Source organism: Equus asinus, chromosome 10, assembly GCF_041296235.1.
Source record: "Equus asinus isolate D_3611 breed Donkey chromosome 10, EquAss-T2T_v2, whole genome shotgun sequence".
Lineage (NCBI taxonomy): Eukaryota > Metazoa > Chordata > Mammalia > Perissodactyla > Equidae > Equus > Equus asinus.
In genome coordinates, this window is record NC_091799.1 from 15,154,821 (window position 1) to 15,178,463 (window position 23,643).

The 23,643-nt window shown below is 49.6% G+C and overlaps 1 protein-coding gene across 20 annotated transcripts in view; it reads right to left on the bottom strand.

Annotated features, from left to right (window-relative positions):
• The window catches only part of PRRC2B (proline rich coiled-coil 2B), a 90,664-nt gene extending 68,668 nt beyond the window's left edge, over nucleotides 1-21,996 (bottom strand). For 14 of the 20 annotated variants that reach the window (XR_006533078.2, XM_044778531.2, XM_044778530.2 and 11 more), the window contains exon 1: nucleotides 21,742-21,996. The gene's annotated coding sequence lies outside the window, so the exon portion shown is untranslated. Of the gene's footprint in view, nucleotides 1-1,963; nucleotides 2,204-20,893; nucleotides 21,006-21,741 lie in introns of those variants that run through there. The other 6 variants (XM_070518504.1, XM_070518494.1, XM_070518495.1 and 3 more) reach the window with 5 other exon arrangements.
• Nucleotides 21,997-23,643: the final 1,647 nt, after the last annotated feature.

Below are 23,643 nucleotides of genomic sequence, written 5' to 3' on the forward strand. Positions count from 1 at the left end.
CAGGCAGGACACTAGCCTGCAGACTATATGCCCAATGGGACCCTGACTCCAGGCTGCTGTGGCTTTACCTATGGGCAAGGGGGCACAGACAGGAAAGAGATGCACTGGCTCTGACATGAGTCAGCCCAGGCTCAAAGGCTGCCTTCTGGCTGACTGCACACATGACGGTATTAGACAAAGTCTTCAAAGACGAGCATCTTATTTATGCCAATGCTGCCAACAGCCAGATTTACATCCAGGCCTTCACTCTTCACAGGTCTCCCTGATTCCAGTAACACATGGTCAGAATCATCTGCTTTCTCAAGTAGTCCTCAACCCCCAATACATGCGAACCTATCACCACTGGGCTCTTTCCCTCAGTCACCAACATTGATGAAGGACCTAAGTGTGCTCCAGCCCCAGCCCGCCCTCCCAGAGCACAGAGGGTCACTTGGGGAAGACGTAGGAGCTCAGCATAAGTGCCACGGTTATGAGACACAGAAGCAGAAGTCCCCAACGTGGGGTGGAGAGAAAGGAAAGTGAAATGTCTCTGTATAGAAGGAATGGAAAGATCCCACTGCTGGACAAAACATACCAAAAAGCATGATCTGACAGGAACGGACATTGAGAGCAGGCCGGATAAACAGTTCAGGAAACAACCACGCGGGCCGGGAAAGGACGTGGTCATGGGACAGTACTCTTGTGAAGTCTCAGCCAACACGTAAAGAACCATCGCCATGAAACGCAGGTACCATACTAAGTCTGGCCCTCCTTCTCCAACATGCCAGTGTTTGGCAAAAAAAACACCTTTAACATAAGGGAGGTGCCACAGGCCCTTCAAATCCTCAGATGTTTACGGACTGCTCTGTGTGCCAGACACCCGAGCTCCCAGGTGCTGGGGAGGTGGAGACAACGGAGACTCTGCCCAGTCCCTGGAGGAGGCTCCCAAAATGTTTTCTGTGAAGGGTGAGAGAGGAGGTAAGCTTGGCTCTGCTGGCCACACAGCGTCCGTAGCAACCACTCAACTCTGCCCAAGGCCCTGCAAGTGCGAAAACAGCCACACACAACACACAGCTGTGGTCCGATAAAACTTTATTTACAAAAACAGGAGGCTGGCCGGATATGGGGCTGCAGTTTGCTGACGCCTAGCCAAAAGGGAGAAACAGATAAGGAAAGGAATACACTACAGCAAGAAGAATTCAACAAAAGGTTTCACACACGCACCAGGACGTGGCGGGGGTAGGCGCCAGGGCGGGGGCAGCCTGGCCGGGTTTTGCAGGGGAACTTCTGCTGCCTCGCTTTGCCACAGCGGGACCAATCACTCCCCACACCTCCAGCTCTCAGAGGCTCCCTACAGGGACCAGTCAGAAGAGCAGAGGTGGCTTGCAAGAAGCACAGAGCGCCCACATCTCTCCGTTCCCATCTGGAAAGCGAGAGCCTGGACAGCCTGCGACACAATCCAGTCACTCCACCTGCAGAAGCCCAAGCGAGCGAGCTCTCTGCCAGAAAGGTATGTGGTGCCTGCAGAACACAGCACACACCTCTCCAAGAATAAGCTGCTTGAAAAGGAGGTGTGAGGGAACAACAAAAGGATGGGAGTGCGGTTTCTGGTAACCCAACGTCCATACAAGTCACCACCAAAAGAGGGCCACACCCCCGAGAGGAAGCAACAGAAATTAAAAATAAGAAACAAGGCCGGTGAGGGGGGAACAAAGCACTTCCCCGTCCCCAATTCTCCTGCACAGCTGGGTTTTTAAGCCCCACCCTTGCCTCCCTGAACCACAGGCAGAATCAGCTCTCCCTGACCGGGTCCTCAATCCCTCCTCTGCCAGAACCAGAGAGATCCTGCAGAGGTGCTCAGACTTCAGCATCATCCTACTGCTCCAGTGTCAAGTCTAAACCCTCTAGCCCAACACACTGGCCTCAAAACGCCACCCCATCTCATCCCACCACGGACCACCCCCCGACTTCCCCCCAGTCTCACCTCTCCAAAACATGTGGTTTGCATCTCGCCTCTGCTCCACAGTGGCTGTGACTTTAGGCCTGTTTCCTCGTGGATTAAACAGAAATGAACATACTGCTACCCACACCTCACAGGGCTGACATCAGGAATAAACGGGAGAAGGAACACAACACAGGTGACCCAGTCCCCACTCGCCAGTAGAAGGTTCTCACCAACGGCAGCTCTCAGCCCAGCTCTTCACTCGTCACCTCCCAGCTGCCCAGCCCCATTGTCGCCCTTACAACACTCCTCATCCTGCCAGGCTCCTAGGCAACCACGGTGGCCTCCAATTTCCCACCCACCTCCAGGCCCTCACAGCCCCAGGTGCCCACACACCTGGCACCTGTGCTTCCACCTCCCGTGCTCCAGAGATCTGTCCCCACTTTGGCGCATCACAGCCTAAGCAGTATGAGGCAGAGAGATCTTCAAAACCATGAGCATAAAATCACAGATGTTTAGGATCTGCCGGCAGACCCCTTTAATTAACTCTCAGGAGACAGAGATGCACTTTAATTCTCAGAAAACCCTCCTGAGGTAAACACTCCGCTGTGACCACATTTTAAACAACAAGAAACTGCCCCAGTTTCAAGGTTTCCCACTTCAGGACCATAAGCACGGTTATTCCCGGCAATCACACCCTGGGGCTGCAACAGACCCTTCCTGGAGGTGCAAGAGCCCAGTCCTGCTCATTTGTTTACCCGGAACATTTTTTAGTAACAAAAAATGTTGGTAGAGAAATGCTTGGTAGAGAAAAACTGTAAAGCCTCAAGAAAAATTATCACCCGCAGCCCAGCTCCCAGCTACACTGATGGATCTTTCTTCACCAGCACAAGTCACTTAAATTCTGGGGCCACCATGTTGCAATACTAATTATCTGTCTCTTGCTACTCTGTCCTATTGTGTTTTTGTTTCCTATTTCAAAAGAGTCCAGCAATGAAGGTCATAAAACACTGTACATAAATTCCAAAAAGATTTGCTATTTGTTTAAAAACACAATTTTTGGGGGGTTTTTCTGCTGAGGAAGATTAGCCCTGAGCTCACATCTGTGCCACTCTTCCTCCACTTTGTATGTGGGAGGCCTCCACAGCATGGCTGACGAGTGGAGTAGGTCCACGCCCAGCATCCAAACCCACTAATCTGGGCCACTGAAGCGGAGCATGTGGAACTTTAACCACTCAGCCAGGGGGCCAGCCCCCAGAAAATGGTTTGAAGGAAAGCTCAGAAAGGACTGCAAAGAGGCCCAGGACAAGCACTCGGGCCCCGCAGCACAGCGACTGTTCACACCCACGGCCTTCCCCGTAGGAACGTCATCTGTAGCAGCTAGAATCTGGCACCAGAGCAGAGGGAGGATGAATGGGCAGTGCCCTTCTCTGGCCCAGGAGAAGGCGGCCCTCCCACCTTGCCAAACCTCGTGTTCTCAGAGACTCGCTGCTGAAAGCACGCAGGAGGGTGGGGAGGCAGAGTCCGGTTCTATCGTCTACCAAATACCAGCCCCTGCTGACGGGGCTGTTCAAACTCCCTGCCGAGGACGCGTGCCCTCCTGCGGGCAGCGGCTCTCTCTACGCACAAACGGCCAAAATGGGAGGAGCCCAAACGCCACCTCAGCCATTTACGTTTGCTCTTCTGCACAGCGGGGGCAGAGTATCTACTTTAGAAGGTTGCTGGAAGGACAGAGATAACAGTCACAAGGTGTGATACAAACACCCCTAATGGAGCACTCAGAGGCACAGAGGAGGAATTCCACAGACGGGCACAGGGACTTCTCTCGTCCCCAAGTCGTGGCTCCCAGGCACCTGAGCACCTCCAGGCCCCCCTCCCTTCTCAGGAGCTCCAGAGGGGAAGGGCAGAGTTCACTCCCCACAAACGTAAGGAAGGAGTGACAAACGACCAGAACCCCCACCTGCCCTTTCTTCTGGGACTCAGAGTGCTCCGCAGCCGCTCCAGCAAAGGTAGCTCTAGATGTTCCAACACAAAACGACACGGGGGACCGATCCGTGAGAAGAGCAGAGTGGTGTAACTGACAAATGTGCTTACCAACGGTTACTCAAACATACATGTACACAAATACGACACACAGCCTCCCCAGAAGTGGCCCTTAATTTACTTTCAATCAATTCATAGAAACACTATTTAGAATACAGGGAGGTTCTGCCTAATATGGCAGAAGGACCACAGGCACTTACAGCTCACCCTTCCAAAACCCCCTAAAATGAACATAAAGGACAAAGAGAACCCAAAAGATAGGGATGGTTTCGGCAGACAAAGAACAGACACGAGTGGCAAGAGATTTAGCAGACTGAAGGATCCTACAAACTGAGGAGCGCAGGGCAGCAAACCTCCCACTGACCCCCAAAACATCAGGGAGCTCAGGAGGCGCCTTGTAAGACGGGGCCCCGGTGAGGCTTTAAAGGTGGGAGGACCTGTTGAAAGGCTGCACGGGTAACACTGGCCTCCCCATCACCTCCCCTCCACACCCCGTTCCGGATAAATTAAATAAGAGAAGTCTAGACTTGAGAACACCAGGGTCAAAGTGGGTGGGGGTGAGGAAAGAAGCTGAAACAAAATCTGAGTAGCAAACCCCAGGACCCTCGGGTCCCTCTGCTGCTGGCCTCACAGAGGGTGGCAGACAAACATGCGCCCCTCTCTCCAGACCCCAGGCAAAGATGGAGTCGTCTACAGAAAACCTATAGACATCTATACTTGGGGCTGAAGAAAAAAGGCCGGCCTCCCATCCACCCACTCGACAGCAAAAGAGCTCCCAGTGACCCACTATCCAGTTTCTAATCACTGCACGTGCCCAAGACCACAGACACCTGAGAGACCACAACTAAAGGACAGATACCAAAGAGACACACAGAAGAACCTGGAGGAAACAGACAACGCCAGGAACGAAAGGAAAAGATATGTAACATAAAATTAATATCCTCAGAAAACTAAGAGAAGGTACTGCACCCATGCAAAAAAAACAAAACCAGGATTTTTTTTTCTTAAGGGACAATCAGAAAACAAGAAAAAGCCCTAGGGGGCCGGCCCCACGGCTTAGTGGTTAAGCTTGCACGCGCTGCGGCAGCCCAGGGTTTCGCTGGTTGGATTCTGGGTGTGGACATGGCACTGCTGGTCAGGCCACGCTGAGGCAGCATCCCACGTGCCACAACTAGAAGGACCCACAACTAAAATATACAACTACGTACTGGGGAGCTTTGGAGAGAAAAGGCAGAAAAAAAAAGATTGGCAACAGTTGTTAGCTCAGGTGCCAATCTTTAATTAAAAGAAAGAAAGAAAGAAAGAAAAAGCCCTAGGAAGAATTAAGCACATGATAGCCAAAACCCCATGACCTCAGGTTAATCATGAGAAAAATATCAGACAAATCCCGATTAAAGGGCATTCTACAAAATACCTGACCAGAATTCCTCAAAACTGTCAAAGCCCTCAGAAACAAGGAAAGTCTGGCGGCTGTCACAGGCTAGAGGAACCTAAGAGACACGACAACTAAATGTGGTATCCTGGAACAGAAAAAGGACATTAGGCAGAAACCAATGAAATGTGAATAACGTATAGACTTTAGTTAATAATCATGTATCAATATTGGTTAATTAGTTGGTACAAATGTACCATGCTAATGTAAAATGTCTAACAGGGGAAACTGGGAGCAAGGTATATGGGAACTCCAACATTTCTGTAAATCCAAACTATTCTAAAAAACTTTTAAATTTTAATTCAATAGAAGAGATGGAAGATGAAAGTCAAGCAAATTTCAGAAATATTAACAAGGAAATGAATGCTAGCCACCCCCCGCCTCCCAATTAAAGGATTAATCCAGGAGTTCAAATTTAACTAGGAGTTCCAGAAACAGAGAAAAAAAAGGAGGGGAAGAAATTATCAAATAAAAACCACAAGAAAAATTCCCAGAGTTGAAGTACCCAAGATTTGCAAGGGCCCAACAAGGCCTCAGAACACGGGTGTAAAAAGAACACGAGGGATATCATGAAACCTCAGTACGTTGGGGATAAAGACAAGAACCCAAAAGCTTCTGAGAGCGCAGCCTTGCCCCTAAGAAAGGTCGCGGGACAGAACAACAATGACTTCTCATGAGCAACAATGATGAGCTTCTACCAGCATCATTCCCTTCCCTGGGAAATGACTTTCAGTCCAGAATCCAATAGTCAGCTGACCAAGTCAAGGGTGGGGATTAAAAAAAGATTTTTTCAGATTCACACAAGGACTCAAAACATTTACCTTCTCAGAAAGTTGCAGGGGAATATGCTCTAACAAGCAAGACAGAGGCAAATGTCACAGCGGTCATTCCCGCCTGCCAGCAGCTAATTCTCCCCTCCTCCTTCTTACAGGAAGTTCTCTCTTCTCTTCGCACGGCAGCACAGGGGCCTGGGGCGGGCCTGAGGTGGCTGGACCCACACCCAGCTGAGGTGGAGGGGGCCTGCCTGGTGTAAGAGAAACCCATCCCCCTTGCTGGTGATTGGCTCAGAATGTGTACGTGACTCACCCAGACAAACAGGACACCTGGTTCCTTAATGACAACATGGAACCACTGGACCAACCAATCAGAAACCTGCCCACCTCTGGACTTCCACTTACTTGAGTCAATAAACGTCCTTATTGTTTAAGGCGGCTTAAGATAGTTGCCATTATTTGATGCTCAAATTACCAGATACAACATAGGATCCACAGAACGAGAGCTCCAACACAGGGACAAAGACAAGCCGCAGAAATGACAAGCAAAGGAAGCCCCACATGGAAGCTGTGCTACGGGCAAGAGAGGAACTGGGCCTGAAGAGAGCAGGACAAAGGCTTCCAGGGGAGCAATGGAACTGACGGATTATCTGACGTATCTGGGCAATCAGAAAATAGCATTTGTTGCACTTTATTAGAGCATTTGTAAAAAAGTAGAAGATACAAGTTTTAACGTAGTTCGATATCAATCTTTTCTATTTTGGTAGTGCTTTCTGCGTCCTATTTAAGGAATTTTGTCTTCTCCATGATCATAAGGATATTCTATGTTTTCTTCTAGAAGCTTCATTGTTTTATCTTTCATGTTTAGCTCTATAATCTATCTAAAACTGATTCTGGATATGATTTGAGGTAGGAGATTCATTTTTTTTCCTATACAGAGAATCCAATTTTCCCAGTACCTTTTTGAAAACGCCTTCTTTTCCCTTTGTCATAAACTATGTGCAGTCTGTTTCAAGATTTCTATTCTATTCTATCGGCCTGTTTGTCTGTCCTTTTGCCAACACTGTGCCACCTTAACATCCTTACATTGTGCTGTCTCGACATCTAGTAGGTTAAGTCCTTCAGCTCTGTCCCTCTTCAAGCTTTGATTATTCCTGGCCCTTTGCATTTTCACACAAATGTCAGAATCAGTTTGTCAATTTCCAAACAAAACAACAACAAAAGAAAAGCCTGCTGGGATTTTAATCAGAATTATACGGAATCTAGGGATCAATTTGGGGGGAACCAACATCTTCACAACACTAAGGGCTGGCGAGTATGCGGATCAAGGGCAACTCTCGTGCACTGCTGGTGGGCAGGGCAAGTGGTAGAATCACTGGAAAATTGGCAGCCGCCTACTAAAGCTCAACATAAGCGTACCCTGAGACCCAGCAATTCCCCTCCTGCGTGTACACCCAACAGAGCATGTACACACACGCAAGGAAGGACACTGTAAGAATGTCAATGGCAGCATTATTCAGAATGGCTCAAAACGGAAACAACCTAAAAGTCTATCACCACTAGAATGAATAAATATTATATTCACGTAATGCAATTCCATTCAACGAGAAAGAACAAACTCATACACAACTACATAGATAAAACTCACAAATACAATAGCGAATGAAATAAGCCAGATACAAAAGAGAGCATCATTTTATAAGGGTCGGGGACAATCTATAATGAAAATATAACTTTGTGTGAACTTACATATGCACAGTAACTTTAAAATGAAAAAAGAAATTATTATAAGATTGGAAAAAACAGAAATCTCAGGGCCAGCCCAGTGGCGTAGCAATTAAATTCACATGGTCTGCTTTGGGGGCCCACGTGGTTCACTGGTTTCGATCCCAGGAGTGCATCTATGCACCATTTATCAAGCCATGCTGTGGCAGGCATCCTACATATAAAATACAGGAAGATGGGCACAGACGTTAGCTCAGGGCCACTCTTCCCCAGCAAAAAGAGGAGGATTGATGGCAGATGTTAGCTCAGGGCTAATCTTCCCCAAAAATAAAAAGAGAAATCGTTACACCTTAATAAATCAAGCCTACTCAAATAGAGATGATAGATGAAATGATTAAGGCAGATCAGCAAACATGTTCAAAAAGTGATATATGAGACTTTAAGGAAAATCCCAAATTCTGAAAAGCAAAAATCTCTGACCAGAGTGCAATAAAACAAAACATAGTGAAAGTAGAAGTAAAAATAACCCTATCAGTTGGAAAACCTAAAACTCTATTAAAACACTTTTGAATCAAAGGGGAATTCAAAACCATGGCTGCAGAATACCTAGAAAATAGCATAAATAAAGAAAAGAACACTCCACACGCAAACTTTTTAAAACAAAGACAAATTTGTACTCAGAGGAAATTTAATAATCTAAAAACTTTAAATTCCTAACAGAAAAGAACAAAGTAAAATCAAGCATCCAATTTAAGAAGTCAGAAAAGAGAATTGAACGCGAAGGAAAGCAGAAACAACTAATGAAGAAAAAGCCAAAAGTAATTTAATGAAAAGTAATTTGAATAAAACAATTTAAACATAGGAGTTCTTTGAAACAAGAAACAAAAGCGATAAACCACCAAAAGGTATTTGCACCCTCACTTTATAGACAAGACACGAAGGCTCAGTGACATTAAACGACTGGCCTAAGGTCACTACCATCAAGTTAGGGCACTGCAAAGCCTGAACTTGAACCCAGGTCAGCCTGACATCCAGGTCTGCTCTGGAAGTACGGGCACTCAGTGGGCACAAGGGAAACAAGCCATGCTACTGTAATTATGAGGGCCACCTGTGGGCCCCAGAGAATGCCCACAGGGCCATCCAGGGGCCCTGAGGCCCAGGATAAAATGCCCACAGTACTCCCAGGCTCTGCCAGTACTCCCGGGGCTGTGGCGAACGTGCAGGGCAAGTCTGGCCTGGGGACAGGGACAGTCTGAGCCGGCACTGCATCAGGGGAGGAACTCGACTGTGATACAGGGTCCCGTGGCCCCAGGGTGTGCACCAGCTCTGGGCTCCTCACCCACAGGGGTGTCTTGAGTCTCCCCAAGCACAGCACTTGCTGGATGGTCCCAGTGACCCTTGTGGTAACTCCTGACCAACTTAAACTCTGTTATGGCTCCTTTCTCCCTGGGCGGTGGGGTCAGTCCCCACCACCTAGCTCCCAAGCACACAGGCTCGGGCTGAATGAAGCCTGCAGAGGACTCTGGCTAGCAATCCATTTGCAGTCTGCAAAGAGTTACTGGCCTACCTTATCTTTTGAATATGCAGTTAATTTAGCAAGCAAAAAAAAAAAGACAATTTCCATACACAGCAGGGGATGGACAGCTGGACAGATGTGCCACATGTAGGCCTCGCTCTCCAAGGTCAAAAGTGACCAGGGACTTGGCAAATAAAAGGAACATATAAGACACATAGCTCTATTTCAGTTTCTCCTTCCTTTTCCACCTCCTAATATTGGTGAATTATCAAGTGAGAAGTACCCTGCAAATGCCACCAAAACCTCCGTTCTGTGTGGTAAAATCCGATTTAGCAGAGAACAGAAATTGGAGACAGCATTTGTATCGGATTGTTCCTTCTAACCAGATCAAAAAGAAGTTTCCAAGGGCCACTGACACATAAACAGAGACAGGTGACAGAATCCGCTGGAAAAACGTGAACCGTAGGGGCCCCAGCACCAGGGGCCAGGGCACTCGGGATGGGTCTGAGCAAATTAAGGGTCCCAGGCAAAGCTCTTGCCAGGAAAGAGCCAATAATGCACCAGCCACTCAGTCCTGACCCAGACCACCCCCCACAGGTGTGTCTGTTTTTCAAATTTATACGGGTAACCTTTGTAATCAGTTATCCTTGTAACTAATACACGTTACTAATACACATACAGCATAACAAATTCAAATGATACTAAAGTGTGCAAATCAGTCCAACTCAAAAGGTAACCGCTGTTAACACGGTAGATGCCCTCCATGCTTGCTTTCTCAGCTAGCATAAACCTATCCACAGTGTCTTCAACTTTCATCTAGACCTGTGGGAAGTTACTACATTATGCTTCAGCTTGCTTTCTTCTCTTATTATGCTCTGGTCATCTTTCCAAGAAAACACATCCTGCTCTGCCTCATTCTTTTTAATGCCTACATGGTATCTCACTGCGTAGCTGCGCCACACTGCTTTCCCACTGCCCGACAAGTAGACACGTAAACTATTTCCAACCGTGCACTACGACAAATAATGCTACGACCGACATGCCAGGACATGTACCTTTACACACTTGGGCCAGTATTTGAGTACCATCTGATTTTTCTATGAAGCACATTTCTAGTTTGTGACAAAGAACTGAAAGGCAGGAAGAAAGGCGAAGGAAGAGAGAGAGGTGTTTCACGCCCAAAGAAACCAGCAGCGCTGCAGACCCCAGACCTTTAATTAGGTCAATTACTCAGGAGTCGGATGCCCTCCTAGGAGAAAATACCCCGAGGGACACAGAACACAGGCCACTTCAAACAAAAACCCCACTTTCCTCTTCCAACCCCTCCCCGACTGTGGCACTGCCCCCCTTCAACTTTGAGGAGGCACAAAAGAGGCAACAGTGGCTTCCTCAGAAGCCCCCAAGGAGACTCCTTAGCAACAAACCATTCCGCCTGGATGTAATGCCGCCCTCCAATCGGAGAGAGGAAATACTCCGTCAAGCTGGCTGAATATTAATACAGCTGTGCAGAGGACCCTGCCAACAACCGCTGAGGTGGCTGTCTTTACCGCCGGCCCTGCTCAGAGGAGGAAACCAAGGCTGCGAGGTGCAGTAACAGGCCAAGGTCACTCCTTGCTCTTCTCCCTCTACCATATCATCTCAGAGCTGAGCCACGGGCGGCAGTGTGTTTGCTCATACAGACACGGCGCATCAACTCAGCCCCCACAAATTCACCCTCTCTTGGATGAAAGTAAATAAACAAATCCAAATATACTGAAGGCAGAGGGGCTAGAAGGGCTGAGTTGGTTTAAATGACCCAAAACAGAGCCCAAAGGACTATACCTCAAGAACCCACACCTATTTATTCTCCAAGCCTCAGGCACCAGAGGAAACCCAGGACACTGGGCCGCCAAACAGGCAAGACCAGGTCTGAAATAACGACAAAGGACCACCCGAAAATAAGAGCCCGGTGTTCCCCAGGGGCCTTCACAGATGTGCCAACCTGTCATCTCAGTAAGGGAGAAAAGAGGAACATGTGCCCTCAATGCAAATACACTAATATTATTCATTGATTATTTATAATAAACCAACATTACAAAGACCTTACCCACACTAAAAGAACTCTATTCTCCCAACTCCCGGAGCCCTCCCCACTCCTAAACTATCACAGACGGTGCTGCCTCTTTACCCTAACAAGCTCACATCAGAGAGCACACGGCCCACCTTGACCATACCTCAACTCCCATGTCACAACCAAATCCTACAGCTTTCAGATCTTTGGAGAGCAGGCCCTGTAACTAAATCCACTCTTTGCCACCACTAAGTATCACCAACAGGACATTATGATTTGTCCAGGGTGGGCAAAGAATTACAATGGCCTTTTTTTTTTTCTTAAGAGGACAGGAAGGGACCAAAGTGATAGTGCTTGGGAATCATATATAAAATGTCTTTTACTTAACTTTATTTCTATTAAGGTACACCTAAAACATTCCTATCTCCTGCTTCCGGGGGTCACTTGAGGTTTAGAACGCGCATGTCGTTAAAACATTCCCATTAGTGGAAGACAAAATCATTTCAAGACAGCACCCACCTCTTGATATGAAAAAGGGACAGTGGGCAGGAAGGAATGACTTTTATTTTCTATTTTGTGCGCCTCCGGAGTGTTTGGGTTTTTGAAACCAGCCTGTATTGTTACCGTTCCGCTGTTTTTAAGGTCTTGGTAAACTAAGCAATGCAGAAGCAACACCTCACACTGTTTCTGAGCTGACTAGGTGCCATCGTCACCATGACACTATGAGACAGCTCGCATAAACCTCCATCTCCATTCGGCAGGCAAGGAAACAGGCTCAAAGGGGCAAACAAATGAGACTTGCTCAAGGTAGGTTTAAGTGGTGGAAATAAACACTCCTGTCTGCCTGACACCAAATCAGGACAGCGGTCCGCCTCGTTGAAGAGCCTCCCCGGTACCCAGAACCCACGAACTGCCTTAACATACCTATCTTGATTCGTCCCCAGACGTTTACCTAAAACGTTCCAAGAACAGACAGAATGGACTCAGCATAGGGCAGCAGCCAGTGATCAAATGCTCTTGTTAGGCAGAAAGGGCTCCAATGCACCTGCCCCACGGGGAGACCCTGGGTGGAGGTGTCTGAGCTCCTGGAGGTGAGGACAGGGCTATGTGATTTGGGTCTAAATCTTCAGCAGGTAGCACAGGGCTTAGCACACAATTAGAAACACCAACATCTAGTAAACAAATGAGCCCCTAGCGTATAAGCCTGCCTCCTCCAAACCCCTAGGCTCTCAGCTGGTGCTGAACCCAGGAAGCATTATTAGCTACTGTTTACTGAGAGCCTGCTTGCCTTGTGCCAGGTACCTTACAAACACTTCAGGGTAGGACCCACTGAATCCTCCCCTCAATTCTAGGAGGAAGGTGTTACTATCACATTTTGCAGACAATGAGAATGGAGACTCCAAAAGATTAAATAATTTTAACCACCCAGCATGCAAGTGGTAGAACCTGGATTTGAAGGCAGCTGACCTCAAAGTCAGGGGCTACTCTCCATCAGGAAAGGAGCAGAGGAGGGGGCAAGGCACTCTCAACTCTCCCAGTGAATTTTCTCTAGGTTCAAACTCACAATAACAAGCCACAAGGGCCAGAGCCGTGTCATCCCCAACGGCATCTCCTCTGGGAACCTACCTCGCTGGAGCACACATCCTTCCCAAGCCCGCCTGATGAAACACCACCCAGGCATTTCCAGGCGCTTCATCTGTGCAGTTGCGCCCCCCCCAACTAGGTGTGATCTAGAATAACCAGGTGGGGGAAGTCAGGGCCCACAGGCCAAGCGTTTGAGGAGGGGACTGAGCAGATCTGCACAACAGCCATTATCAGGAGACGTAACACAGGACTGGCCTTCAAATAAATTCCGCACAGTCAGAAATATTAATAGCAACAAAACCACCAAGAGCCACGAAATGTGAGCCTCAGAAATCTCCAGAGGGCCTACGGGAGAACTCCAAATGGAGGAGGTCTGTGAATTTTCTCTGCCAGGCTCTCATGTACGAAGGCCGGAAGAAAACATCTATGCCAAGTACCATCATTTCAGCTGATACTGAAAATCAAACTTAGGCCTGGCGACCTGTGCCTTTGTCTACAAACCCCACTTGGCCTCACTATTGAGACGCCCAGGGCTACTCCTTCCAGCCACTTCTGCACTGGAAGACCAGAGAACGCTGTTTCTGATATGCTTGGCCACATTGATCCAAACCAAAATCCTACACTGACTGTGGGAAGCCTGCAACAATCACTGCTCTTGATTTGGGAAATGCGCACACCCAAATGACCCCAGAAGGCTATTCATCCAGAAAAACCCACAGTTCAGAAACACCCGCTCTCATACACTAGTGTATATAAATTGACACAAAGTTTTTTGAAGAGGAATTTAGCAGAATTCTTACCAAAACAATCTTTAATGGGCTATTCAGCAAGAGTCTCCCCTACAGAAACATACTCTCACACGCTATTATATACAAACTATCTAAGGTTTCTGAAGAGAAATTCGGCAGAATATTACCAAAACTTTGTGATATCCAAAAATTAGAAATAGCCCAAACATCCACCAATACGCAACAGGTTAAATCAAGTATATCCATAAGGCATTCTCTGCAGTCGCTAAAACAGATGACGTAATCTGTCCGTACGGGCTGTCGCAAAGCACACCATGACATTTCATTACGTGAAGAGGGCAGCATGCTTTAGGAAGACTATAAACACGCATGTGCAATAATGTGCATAATTTTTTTCTGGAAGGAATCACAAGAAACTTCTCATACTGGTTTCCTTTCAGAGACACAGGGGAAGAGCCCTTAGACCTTTCAACACAGCTTGAATTTTCTAACTACTTTCTTAAAAATTTCAACTGGGAATATCTGGGCCATGGGATTGTGAGCTATTTTTGTTTTCTTTTTCAGGCACCTCTATATTTTTCTTAAACCTAATAATTTTTAAAACATTAAAAATGTGGCAGATCTATATATATATTAATATGGAAAAATGCTCATGATAAATATTCAAAAATGCAAGTTGCCTATAAGAAAGACTAGCATAATTCCATTTTTGTTTTTTAAAAACCCGCCTACAGGGCCGGCCCTGTGGCCGAGTGGTTGGGTTCGCGCTCTCTGCCTCTTCCGCCTGGGGTTTCACTGGTTCGGATCCTGGGTGCGGACGTGGCGCCGCTCAGGCCACGCTGAGGGGTGTCCCACATGCCACAGCTGGAAGGACCCACAACTCAAGGTGCGCAACTGTGTGCCAGGGGGCATTGGGAGAAGGAAAATGTTTAAAAACCTGCCTACAAAGGGCCATATTTACACGTGCACTGAGAGTCTAGAAGGGTAAACAAACTATAGGCAGTGGATACTGCCTGGGAAGCTGGAAGGAAAAGCTTTCATTTTTCTTTGTATGCTTGCTTTTTCTTTTTTTTTTCTTTACGAGTATGAATACTTTTGTAATTAATTTTATATCAAAAAAAAAAAATTCCACTTTATGCTTCAGGACAACGTTCCACTCTCCCCAAGTGCTTCCGAACACTCAGCCCATTCAGTCCCCGGACAGGTCGGCCAGGCGGCAGCGGCGGGGCCCCTCCCGGGCAGGCTCGTGTTTTCTGTAGCGCCTGGAACAGAGCGGTTCTTTAAGCTCTGAACTGTATGTAAACACCACCTGCCCGAAAAAGCTCTGGGAGACACAAAGGACCATGGAAGGAGTACTGGAGACGACCTCCTTTTCCCAGCGGGTCCTGCAGCGACCCACCCCATCACTCCACACAAAGAGATGATCCAGAAGTATGCTGGGGGAGTCAACCTGGAATTCTCAGAGCCAAGGTCCTACCTGCCCTCCCCTGGGCTGGCCACTGGCCACACGGGAGCACCTGCATCACGTTGACATCCAAAGGGTTGGGGCGCCCTGGAAAGCGAGCTGACCCACAAGCTCTCTGTGGCCCACACATTTCTGATCCTAAATTAGAAACGTATTTCTAATACTGCAGGGCTGGCACACTATTTTCAAAAGGTGCTTATTTCAAGTCTGCCACATTTTCCAGAAGGCCTTTCCTGACGGCCCCACACCCAGGCTGAGCTAGGCCTGCCTCTCGGTGGGCTCCCACGAGACCCTCCTATGCAGCTCCATCATTCACCCTACACACATTGCTGGAGCACCCTCTCTGTCAGACACAGAGCAGTGAAGGAAGAGGAAGCAATAGCATTCTGCTTCACAGCATACTCTCTCACTCCACTGGGGGAAAAGGACCACTCAATAAATGAAAATAAAACTGTATGTCTCGGTGGTTGCCCACAGACAGATGAAGGGATAAACAAACTGTGATGTCTGTGTGTATGTGTAATGAAATACTATTCAACCTTAAAAAGGAACAGAATTCTGACACATGCTCCAACATGGATGAACCTTGAAAAGATTATGCTAAGTGAAATAAGCCAGACACAAAGACATATACTGGATGACTCCACTCACATGAGGTCCCTAGAGTAGTCAATCTTAAAGACAGCAAGTGGAGGAGCCGGCCCCATGGCCGAGAGGTTAAGTTCCCACGCTCCGCTTTGGCGGCCCAGGGTTTCACTGGTTCGGATCATGGGTGTGGACCTAGCACCGAGCATCAGGCCACGCTGAGGTGGAGTCCCACATGGCGCAACCAGAAGGACCCACAGCTAGGACATGTAACTATGTACTTGGGGGATTTGGGGAGAGGAAAAAAAAAAAGAAAAGAAAGTGGAACGGTGAGTGCCAAGGCTGGGGCAGGGGGAATGGGGGACTCTTTTTGGCGGGTGCAGAGTTTCAATTTGGGAAGATGATAAAGTTCTGGAGATGGATGGTGGGTGCACAACACTGTGAATGTACTTAACACGACTGAACAGCATACTTGAAAATGGTTAAAATAGGGCCGGCCCCGTGGCTGAGTGGTTAAGTTCGCACGCTCTGCTGCAGGCGGCCCAGGGTTTTGTCGGTTCGAGTCCTGGGTGCGGACATGGCACTGCTCATCAAACCACGCTGAGGTGGCGTCCCACATGCCACACCTGGAAGGACCCACAACTAAGAATACACAGCTATGTACCCGGGGGCTTTGGGGAGAAAAAGGAAAAAAATAAAATCTTTAAAAAAAAAAAATGGTTAAAATAGTAAATCTTCTTATGTATATTTTACCACAATAAAACAATTGTTTTAAAAAACTGTATTTAAAGTTGTCGAAAGAGCTATAAAGAAAAGCAACAGCAGCTAGGAAAGAATCATGGGCGGGTGGTGATGAAGTGAGGTTGCAGGGCTCCTGAAGGAGATGCCTACCTGCTCCCCACTGGACCATGAGCTCCTGAGGAACGCCGTGGGGCATCCACATCTGTGTCCGCAGAACAAGAAATGTTTAAGTCAAGACACTTGTCCAGACTCAAACCTGTAAAAGGAGTACGACTCCAAGCCCCACTCATCAAAGGGCTTAGCCAGGACTGAGACACCCAGAACTTAGGGGTCCATGAAGGAAGTCACCTTGTGCTCAAGGCTGGAGACGAAAGAAACAAGGGCTGAAGGGTGCTGAAGAGAACAGGAGGAGCCTGCACTCCGACCTGGAAATTCCGCTGATGGGAAATAATCAGCAATGTGGACCAAGACGGACATGCAAGAGGCTCCCTAAAGTTCTGTTTATAAGAAAGAAAAATGGGTAACAACAATCTAAATGTCTAATAAGAAAGGATTAAACAAACTATGGCATATCCATATAACAGCAATTATGTGATTACTAAAAAATCAAGTTTTCAATCACTTAGGGAAATACACTATAACATTAAGAGGAACTATAAACTGAATAGTGCATACAGTATTTTTCTAATTTTTTTTTTAAAGATTTTATCTTTTCCTTTTTCACCCCAAAGCCCCCAGTACATAGTTGTATATTCTTCGTTGTGGGTCCTTCTAGTTGTAGCATGTGGGACGCTGCCTCAGCGTGGTTTGATGAGCAGTGCCATGTCCGCGCCCAGGATTCAAACCAACGAAACACTGGGCCGCCTGCAGCGGAGCGCGCGAACTTAACCACTCGACCACGGGGCCAGCCCAGTAGTTTTCTAATTTTGAATAAACACATAATCAAAAGAAAGAACTATATCGGTCTTTACCGTAGTTACTTCTTGATGGTGAGGTTACAGGTGATTTGTATTTTTATATTCATCTTCACTCTTTTCAGTATTTTCTAATTTTTTTTCAGTGAAAATGTTACTGTTACGAATGAGGAAAACTTACATGAAGGGCCTTGCACAATACCTGACAAACAGCAGACACTCAAGGAGTATGTGTTGCGTGACAGTGACTTTTAGAAGTAATAAATACTGCTTTTGCAACACCACAAGAGGAAAAGGCTGAAGATGGCTTCTCCGAAAGGAGGAAGAAAGGATACAGAGCAGAGCTACAAAACCAGCTGCAGAGGTGGGAGCGGAAGGAAGTAGTCTAGGAGAGAATGTGAAGGACGGCCAGCAACCCAAGATAGACTTCATTTTGCCCACAGACACCTCCTGCTGCCTGAAGAGCTTTACAAACCAACGCGGCTGCTGGCATCTTTCAGAAGCAAGCCAGCCCTCAGCTCAGGTCACACGAAAAAAATCAACAAGCACAGCTAAGAACAACACTCCACCAAGACTTCTGGCTCAACGTACTAAGACAAGCCTCTGTCCTGGTGTAGAGATGTCCCTTGTGCCACTCACAGACAGAAACAGTGATATCACTGAAAGTAAGGCCCAGGTCTCCAGGCTCCGAGGCGAGGGAGCCCAGTCCAAGCGGCACCTTTTAAACCTAAAAGCTTGTCATCAACAATTCTGTTTCACCAGAAAGCTCACCATCTCTCATCTCTCTCTCTTATCTCCAGCACCACAGGCAATGCCTTTCTCTCTTTGTCCAAATGACAGACCTAAGCTTCCTCGAGCTATACAAGCCCCCGAAAAAGTCTTAAGAACTCAAGCTAGGATTTGAGAAGAAGCCAGTCCAGTTAGCCCTGACTAAAACATGAGAGCACAATGCCCAACAGATCTCTGCCGGAAACGTCATTTTTCAAGGGGAAGGCACTGCTTTAAAACTGAGTGTAGACAGGCTCTGTTTAACACCTGCCTGCCTATAACAAGATACATACATTTGATAGTAGAGACGCCTCCTTATCAAATTCAGAAATACATGCACTGGCCCACCTGGCCTATTCTGGTTTGAAATAGAAACCAACACAGAAATGATCAATCTTAAATGGTAGAATAACGAGGCATAGAACCAGCACACAGACATTAGCAACATGAGTCAGTACTTTGTGCAAGGCAAAAAAAAATCTTGAAAGTACAATAAAATAACCCTTCAGGAAAAAAAAGGGAACAGAAATTTACAAGAGGGTGGGGGATGGTGAGTGGGCCAACCAAAAGGCATAACAAAAATCCCTTGGCCAGGCCCCAGGCAACTAGACCACGCTGAACTAGTTTTGACTTGCCATTCCTGAAATTCCACTCTCCCGAGGTTTTCTGGCTCTTCCTTCCCCAGGCTCTCTTTGTACCCATTTGGGCTCTGAGGAGACTGGAGAGGCCCCCACAACAGGCTAAGACAAGGCCCCTGGACCATGCAATCAGCCCCGAGATAACTGGAATTCACAGGTAATCAAAAAGCCTGGCGAGAGGGGCAGCCGAGTCATCACCCTCCCTAACCAACAAACAGTCCAGAGCCAGACTGAGCCGGAAGGAAATCCAATAGAAAGGATGGGCAAGATGCGGGAAGCGGGGAAAACTGAAAGGATGACGTGCCCCCGCTAAGATGTCTCAGTCCCACAGCCAGGCCTGGAACCTCCAAGGAGGTTTTAAAAAAACAGAACAGAACAAAGCAAAACCAAGATGGTTGTGGGAACAGCAAAATGAACCAAAACACATATCCCCTCCCCCGCCAGCCTGCAGAACCACTGTAGGTCCAAGCAGAGGGCTCCGGCCCGTTTACAAACAAGCTCCAGGTTTAGCCCACAGGTAACCGGGGTCTCAGCCCTCACCTGTGGCCAGCCTGGGCTCAGCCCCCCGACCCTTAGCCTCAGTCTTTCCTATGGCCTCCAGTAAACAGCAGACGCCCCGGCCTGGCTGAGCAGCCTAGCTCTTCTAAGCCACTCTGGTGCTTCCAGGCAACTGAGTGGTAGTCGTCATATCAGAACATTAGCTGGGGATAGAATCTGGGGTGGGGAGGTCACAGTCCCAACAACCAGAAATTAGGTCGTTGAAAAAAGATCAGGAATTAGGAGAAAAGAAAACTAAGCAATCAACAAAACCAACACACATTTTCATCACTCTCCTATGGATGGAAGCACTTTGCTACAAATAGTATGTAGAGCTCCCAAGAGCCCCAACAGATACCCAAGGCAAGGCATAATTATTCCCATTTTACAGATGCAGGAGCTGAGGCTCAAAGACTTGCGTAAGGTAACCCAATGAGGACCAGATTCCAGGCTCCAAGAGACACACTTGCCTGAACAAGCAGAGGCTCCCCAAATGATTATTTACCAGTCCCAAAAGAAAGCAGTTATCCTCAAAAGGCAGGCCGCCCTGGGCCTCTGCTGGTTGTCCTGAGTATCTTGTACTGTTCTAGCTCTGCCTTAAACTGAGCAGAACAGCCTCGGAAGGGGCAGGCACCCCAGATGCAAGGACAGAGACCTATTCCCACACAACGCAGATCTGTTTAGTTCTCGAGGGCTCCAAATGCTCCTCTCTCCCATCCTTGCTTCCCCACAGAGGCCCAGCACCGAATAAGCAAGCGCTCAGTGACGTTTTGTGCTTTGAATTCCTTCTCCCCATCCACGCCTCAGCCTAGAACCTGTGGCATCGCAGGATGGCTCAGTCCTATGGGTGGCACCACAAGTGGCTAACTTCCATCCTAGGACTTGCTGGCAGTTACACAAACAGCCGTAGTAGAAACCACCACTGAGCACCAACTGCGTGCCTCCACTACGTCCTTCACCGTCTTCCCTACAAGGTGGAGGATGCAATGTCCCTATTTGTGCCAACGAAGGCTCCCAGAACTCCAAGACGATTTGCACCCCAAAGCCTGGGCCTCCCCGGTCCCACCTTACACCACAGTGCTGTGCACAGACATGCAGCTTTTTGCTGCAGCTGGATCTGGGGAAACCATGCTAAGACTTCAAACAGATGGTTACAAACACCAAACGGGGTGATAATGTATAAAGCCATATAAAACGCACACAAAACCTTAAAGAAAACAAACAAACAAAAATCTCAGGGACAGTTTAACAATCCTGTAAAACCAAAGGCTTCTAAAGGTTTCTCCCAGGCAGCCATTTAGCAAATGACACACTCTGGAGAGCCTCCCCGCCCCCCTTCTCCCACTTCCTTCAAGCTAACCATTCTCTCGAAAAACACCTCCTCGTCTTGCCTAAAGGTGGGCTCGGACTTCCCACGATATTTAGAAAGAGGAAGAAAAGAAAAAAAAGCACCTTCCAATTTTACATAGGCAAATCCGCTCTTCAGAGGCCCCCGATTTCAACAGTGCTGTGTTTCTTACTTAGAAAGGAGGGGGAAGAAAGAAAAACCAAGGAAGGAAAAAAAACCCCATCTGGCAGGCCCTGAGTAGCGACATCCTGTTTATTACTAAACATGTTCAGCAACAGGGCCTTAAGGATTTTGAAAATAATCCTCCGCTCCGAGCACTCAGCCCGCGATCGTCTCGGGCGGCTGTGCCCCCGCCCCCTGCACACAGGCCACCAGCCCCTGACCGCCAACTTCCGCGACACTCGGGGGGACCTGCCCGCCCCGCGCCCCGAAACGCCGCTGCGACGGCCACCGCCAGCCTCCGGCCCGGAGGGTCGCCCGGCCCCGGGATGCCCCTCGGGGCGGCGGGTGTCAAGCATGCAAGGTGGGGGCGGGCGGGACACCGGCCCGGGGAGGAAGGCGGCTCCCCGGCCTCGGGCCCGCCGCCCCCCAGCCCATTGCCGGGCCCCGGCCGCGCGGCGCCCAGGCCCGCCCGACCCCGCTGCCCGCGCGCCCGCCCGCCCGAGCCCAGGCCTCGCGGCGCCGCCACAACAATGGCGAGCGGGCCGGGGCCGCCCTCCGCCCGCCGCGCAGGCCGCCGCGCCCGGCCCTGCAGCCCTCGCCAGGGCGGGCGGCCCAACGGCGGCGGGCGGGGCGGGCCGAGGCCGGCGCTCGCGGACAAAGGTCGGCCGGGCCCGGGCTCGCCGCTGTCAGTCAGCCGCCGCCGAGACAAAGCCGGCCCGACCGCGCCGCCTCCATCTTAGCGCCGCGCCGCCCCGCGCCCGGCCCCGCGCCGCCCCGCGCCCCGGCCCACCTGGTCTGGTTCCGCGGGCGCGACTGGGCCGGGCGATGGCGGTCGGGCGGCGGTCGGGCGCGGAGGCGGCGGGATGGCGGCGGATTGCGCGGCGGCGGCGCGGTGCTCGCTCGCTCGCTCGCTCGCTCGCTCCCTCCCTCCCTCTTTCCCTCCTGGGCTCGCTCGTCGCTCGCTCGCTGGAGCCTCGGAGCCTGTGTCTCGCCGCTCGCCTCCCTCGCGCGCGCGGCTCCCCGCCCCCCGCCTGCCGCCGCCCCCGCCTCCTCCGGCCTCCTCCTCGCGCCGCCGCCGCCGCCGCCCGCAGCCGCGCCTCGGCCCGCGCAGCGCCCCCTGCCGTGCCTCCCGGGCCGAGAGAGGGGCGCCGGGGGCCCGGGGAGGGGGAGGGGCGAGACAGGGGCGCCGGGGGCCCGGGGAGGGGTACGAGGAGGGGCCGGGGTCCCCGGGAGGGGGAGGGGCCGCGGAGAAGAGGGGGAAGGGGTGCGAGAGAGGGGGGCTGGGGTCCCGGGGAGGGGGAGGGGCCGCGGAGAAGGGGGGAAGGGGTGCGAGAGAGGGGGGCTGGGGTTCCGGGGAGAGGGAGGGGCCAGGGAGAGGCGGGGGACTAGAATGGGAGAGTCTAGGCGAGGAGGGGGCTGGGAAGGGGGAGGGGCTCGGGGGAGGGGCCCTGAGAAGGAGAAAGGGCCCGGAGGAGGAGCCGGGGAACTGGGAGTAGGTGTGGAGGGGGCTCCGGGAAGGGGGCCCGGGGAGAGGAGGAGAGGGGCCGTGAGGAGGGGGCTGGGAAAGGGAGGAACCCAGGGCAGGGGGTGGGGCGAGGCCGGAAAAGAGTAGTCCGGAAGAAGGGGGGCTGGGATAGAGGGGGCCAGGACCAGGGGCGGTGAGGCCCAGAGGGAGGGAGGGTTAGGAAGGGAGGGGGCGAGAGCCCGGATCTCCGCCCCTTCCCCCTTCAGAACTGCAGCGCCTCCTGACAGACCGTGAGCTCGGATTTTGTTAAAATATGTATGTGATATGTTCATGGAAAGGAAACAGAAATAATACATTGTTAATTCAAAAGCAGGTTGTTGCATAATATAGATAGTTTATCCCATTTTTGTCAAATAAAAAGTAATCAACCAGTGCTCTTGAGTGTGCGTCTGTGTGTGTGAGAGTGAGTGTGTATTTGTGTGAATGCAAAACAAAAGCCCTGGGAGAATGCACTCCGCTCTTGGTTACCTCTGGGTCTGAGGTCGGTTTGAGGTGAGGAGAGCAAAGGAGGATTCTTGCTTTTTATTCTAGATACGTTGGCAATTAGAAAAACAAACAATTTGAAAAAGCAAAGACAAAGAGAAATGTAGCTGGAGCGTGGAATCCAAATCATCGGGCTTCCCTCTCTGACGCTTGTCCTCGTCCATTCCTCACAGTAAACATCAGCCACAGCCCATGCACCGTGTCAAGTGGCTTGGACCAGTTTGTCTCATGTAATCCCAGCCCTAGGACAGACATTATTGTTCCAATTCACGGTGAGAAAATGGAGACTCAGAGGTTAAGTAACTTGCCCAAGCCACACAGCTAGACCTGGGAGGAAAGTTAACCCACTTCGGCCTCACTAACTAAGGTTAGGGTTAGGGTTAGCACTGAGTACAGTACCTGGCACTCAGTAGGCGCTCAATAGGCGCTCAATAAATATTCATTGGCTTACTGAATGGAGAAATGAGTGTCTAGCCCTTGACCTTATTGGCAAGGAGGTAACGGACTCAGGGACACACCAAGAATCAGGAGGTTACCTTTTTCTTTGTCTGGCATGAGGACAGAAGAAGATGAAAAGCTTGGAGGGCCTTGAGTGCTCTGGGAAGACAGAGGAGGAAATATTAAAGACGCAGGAAGGAGAAACTCAAGTCAACAAGTTCTCTGCTCCTCCGGCAGATCTGGAAG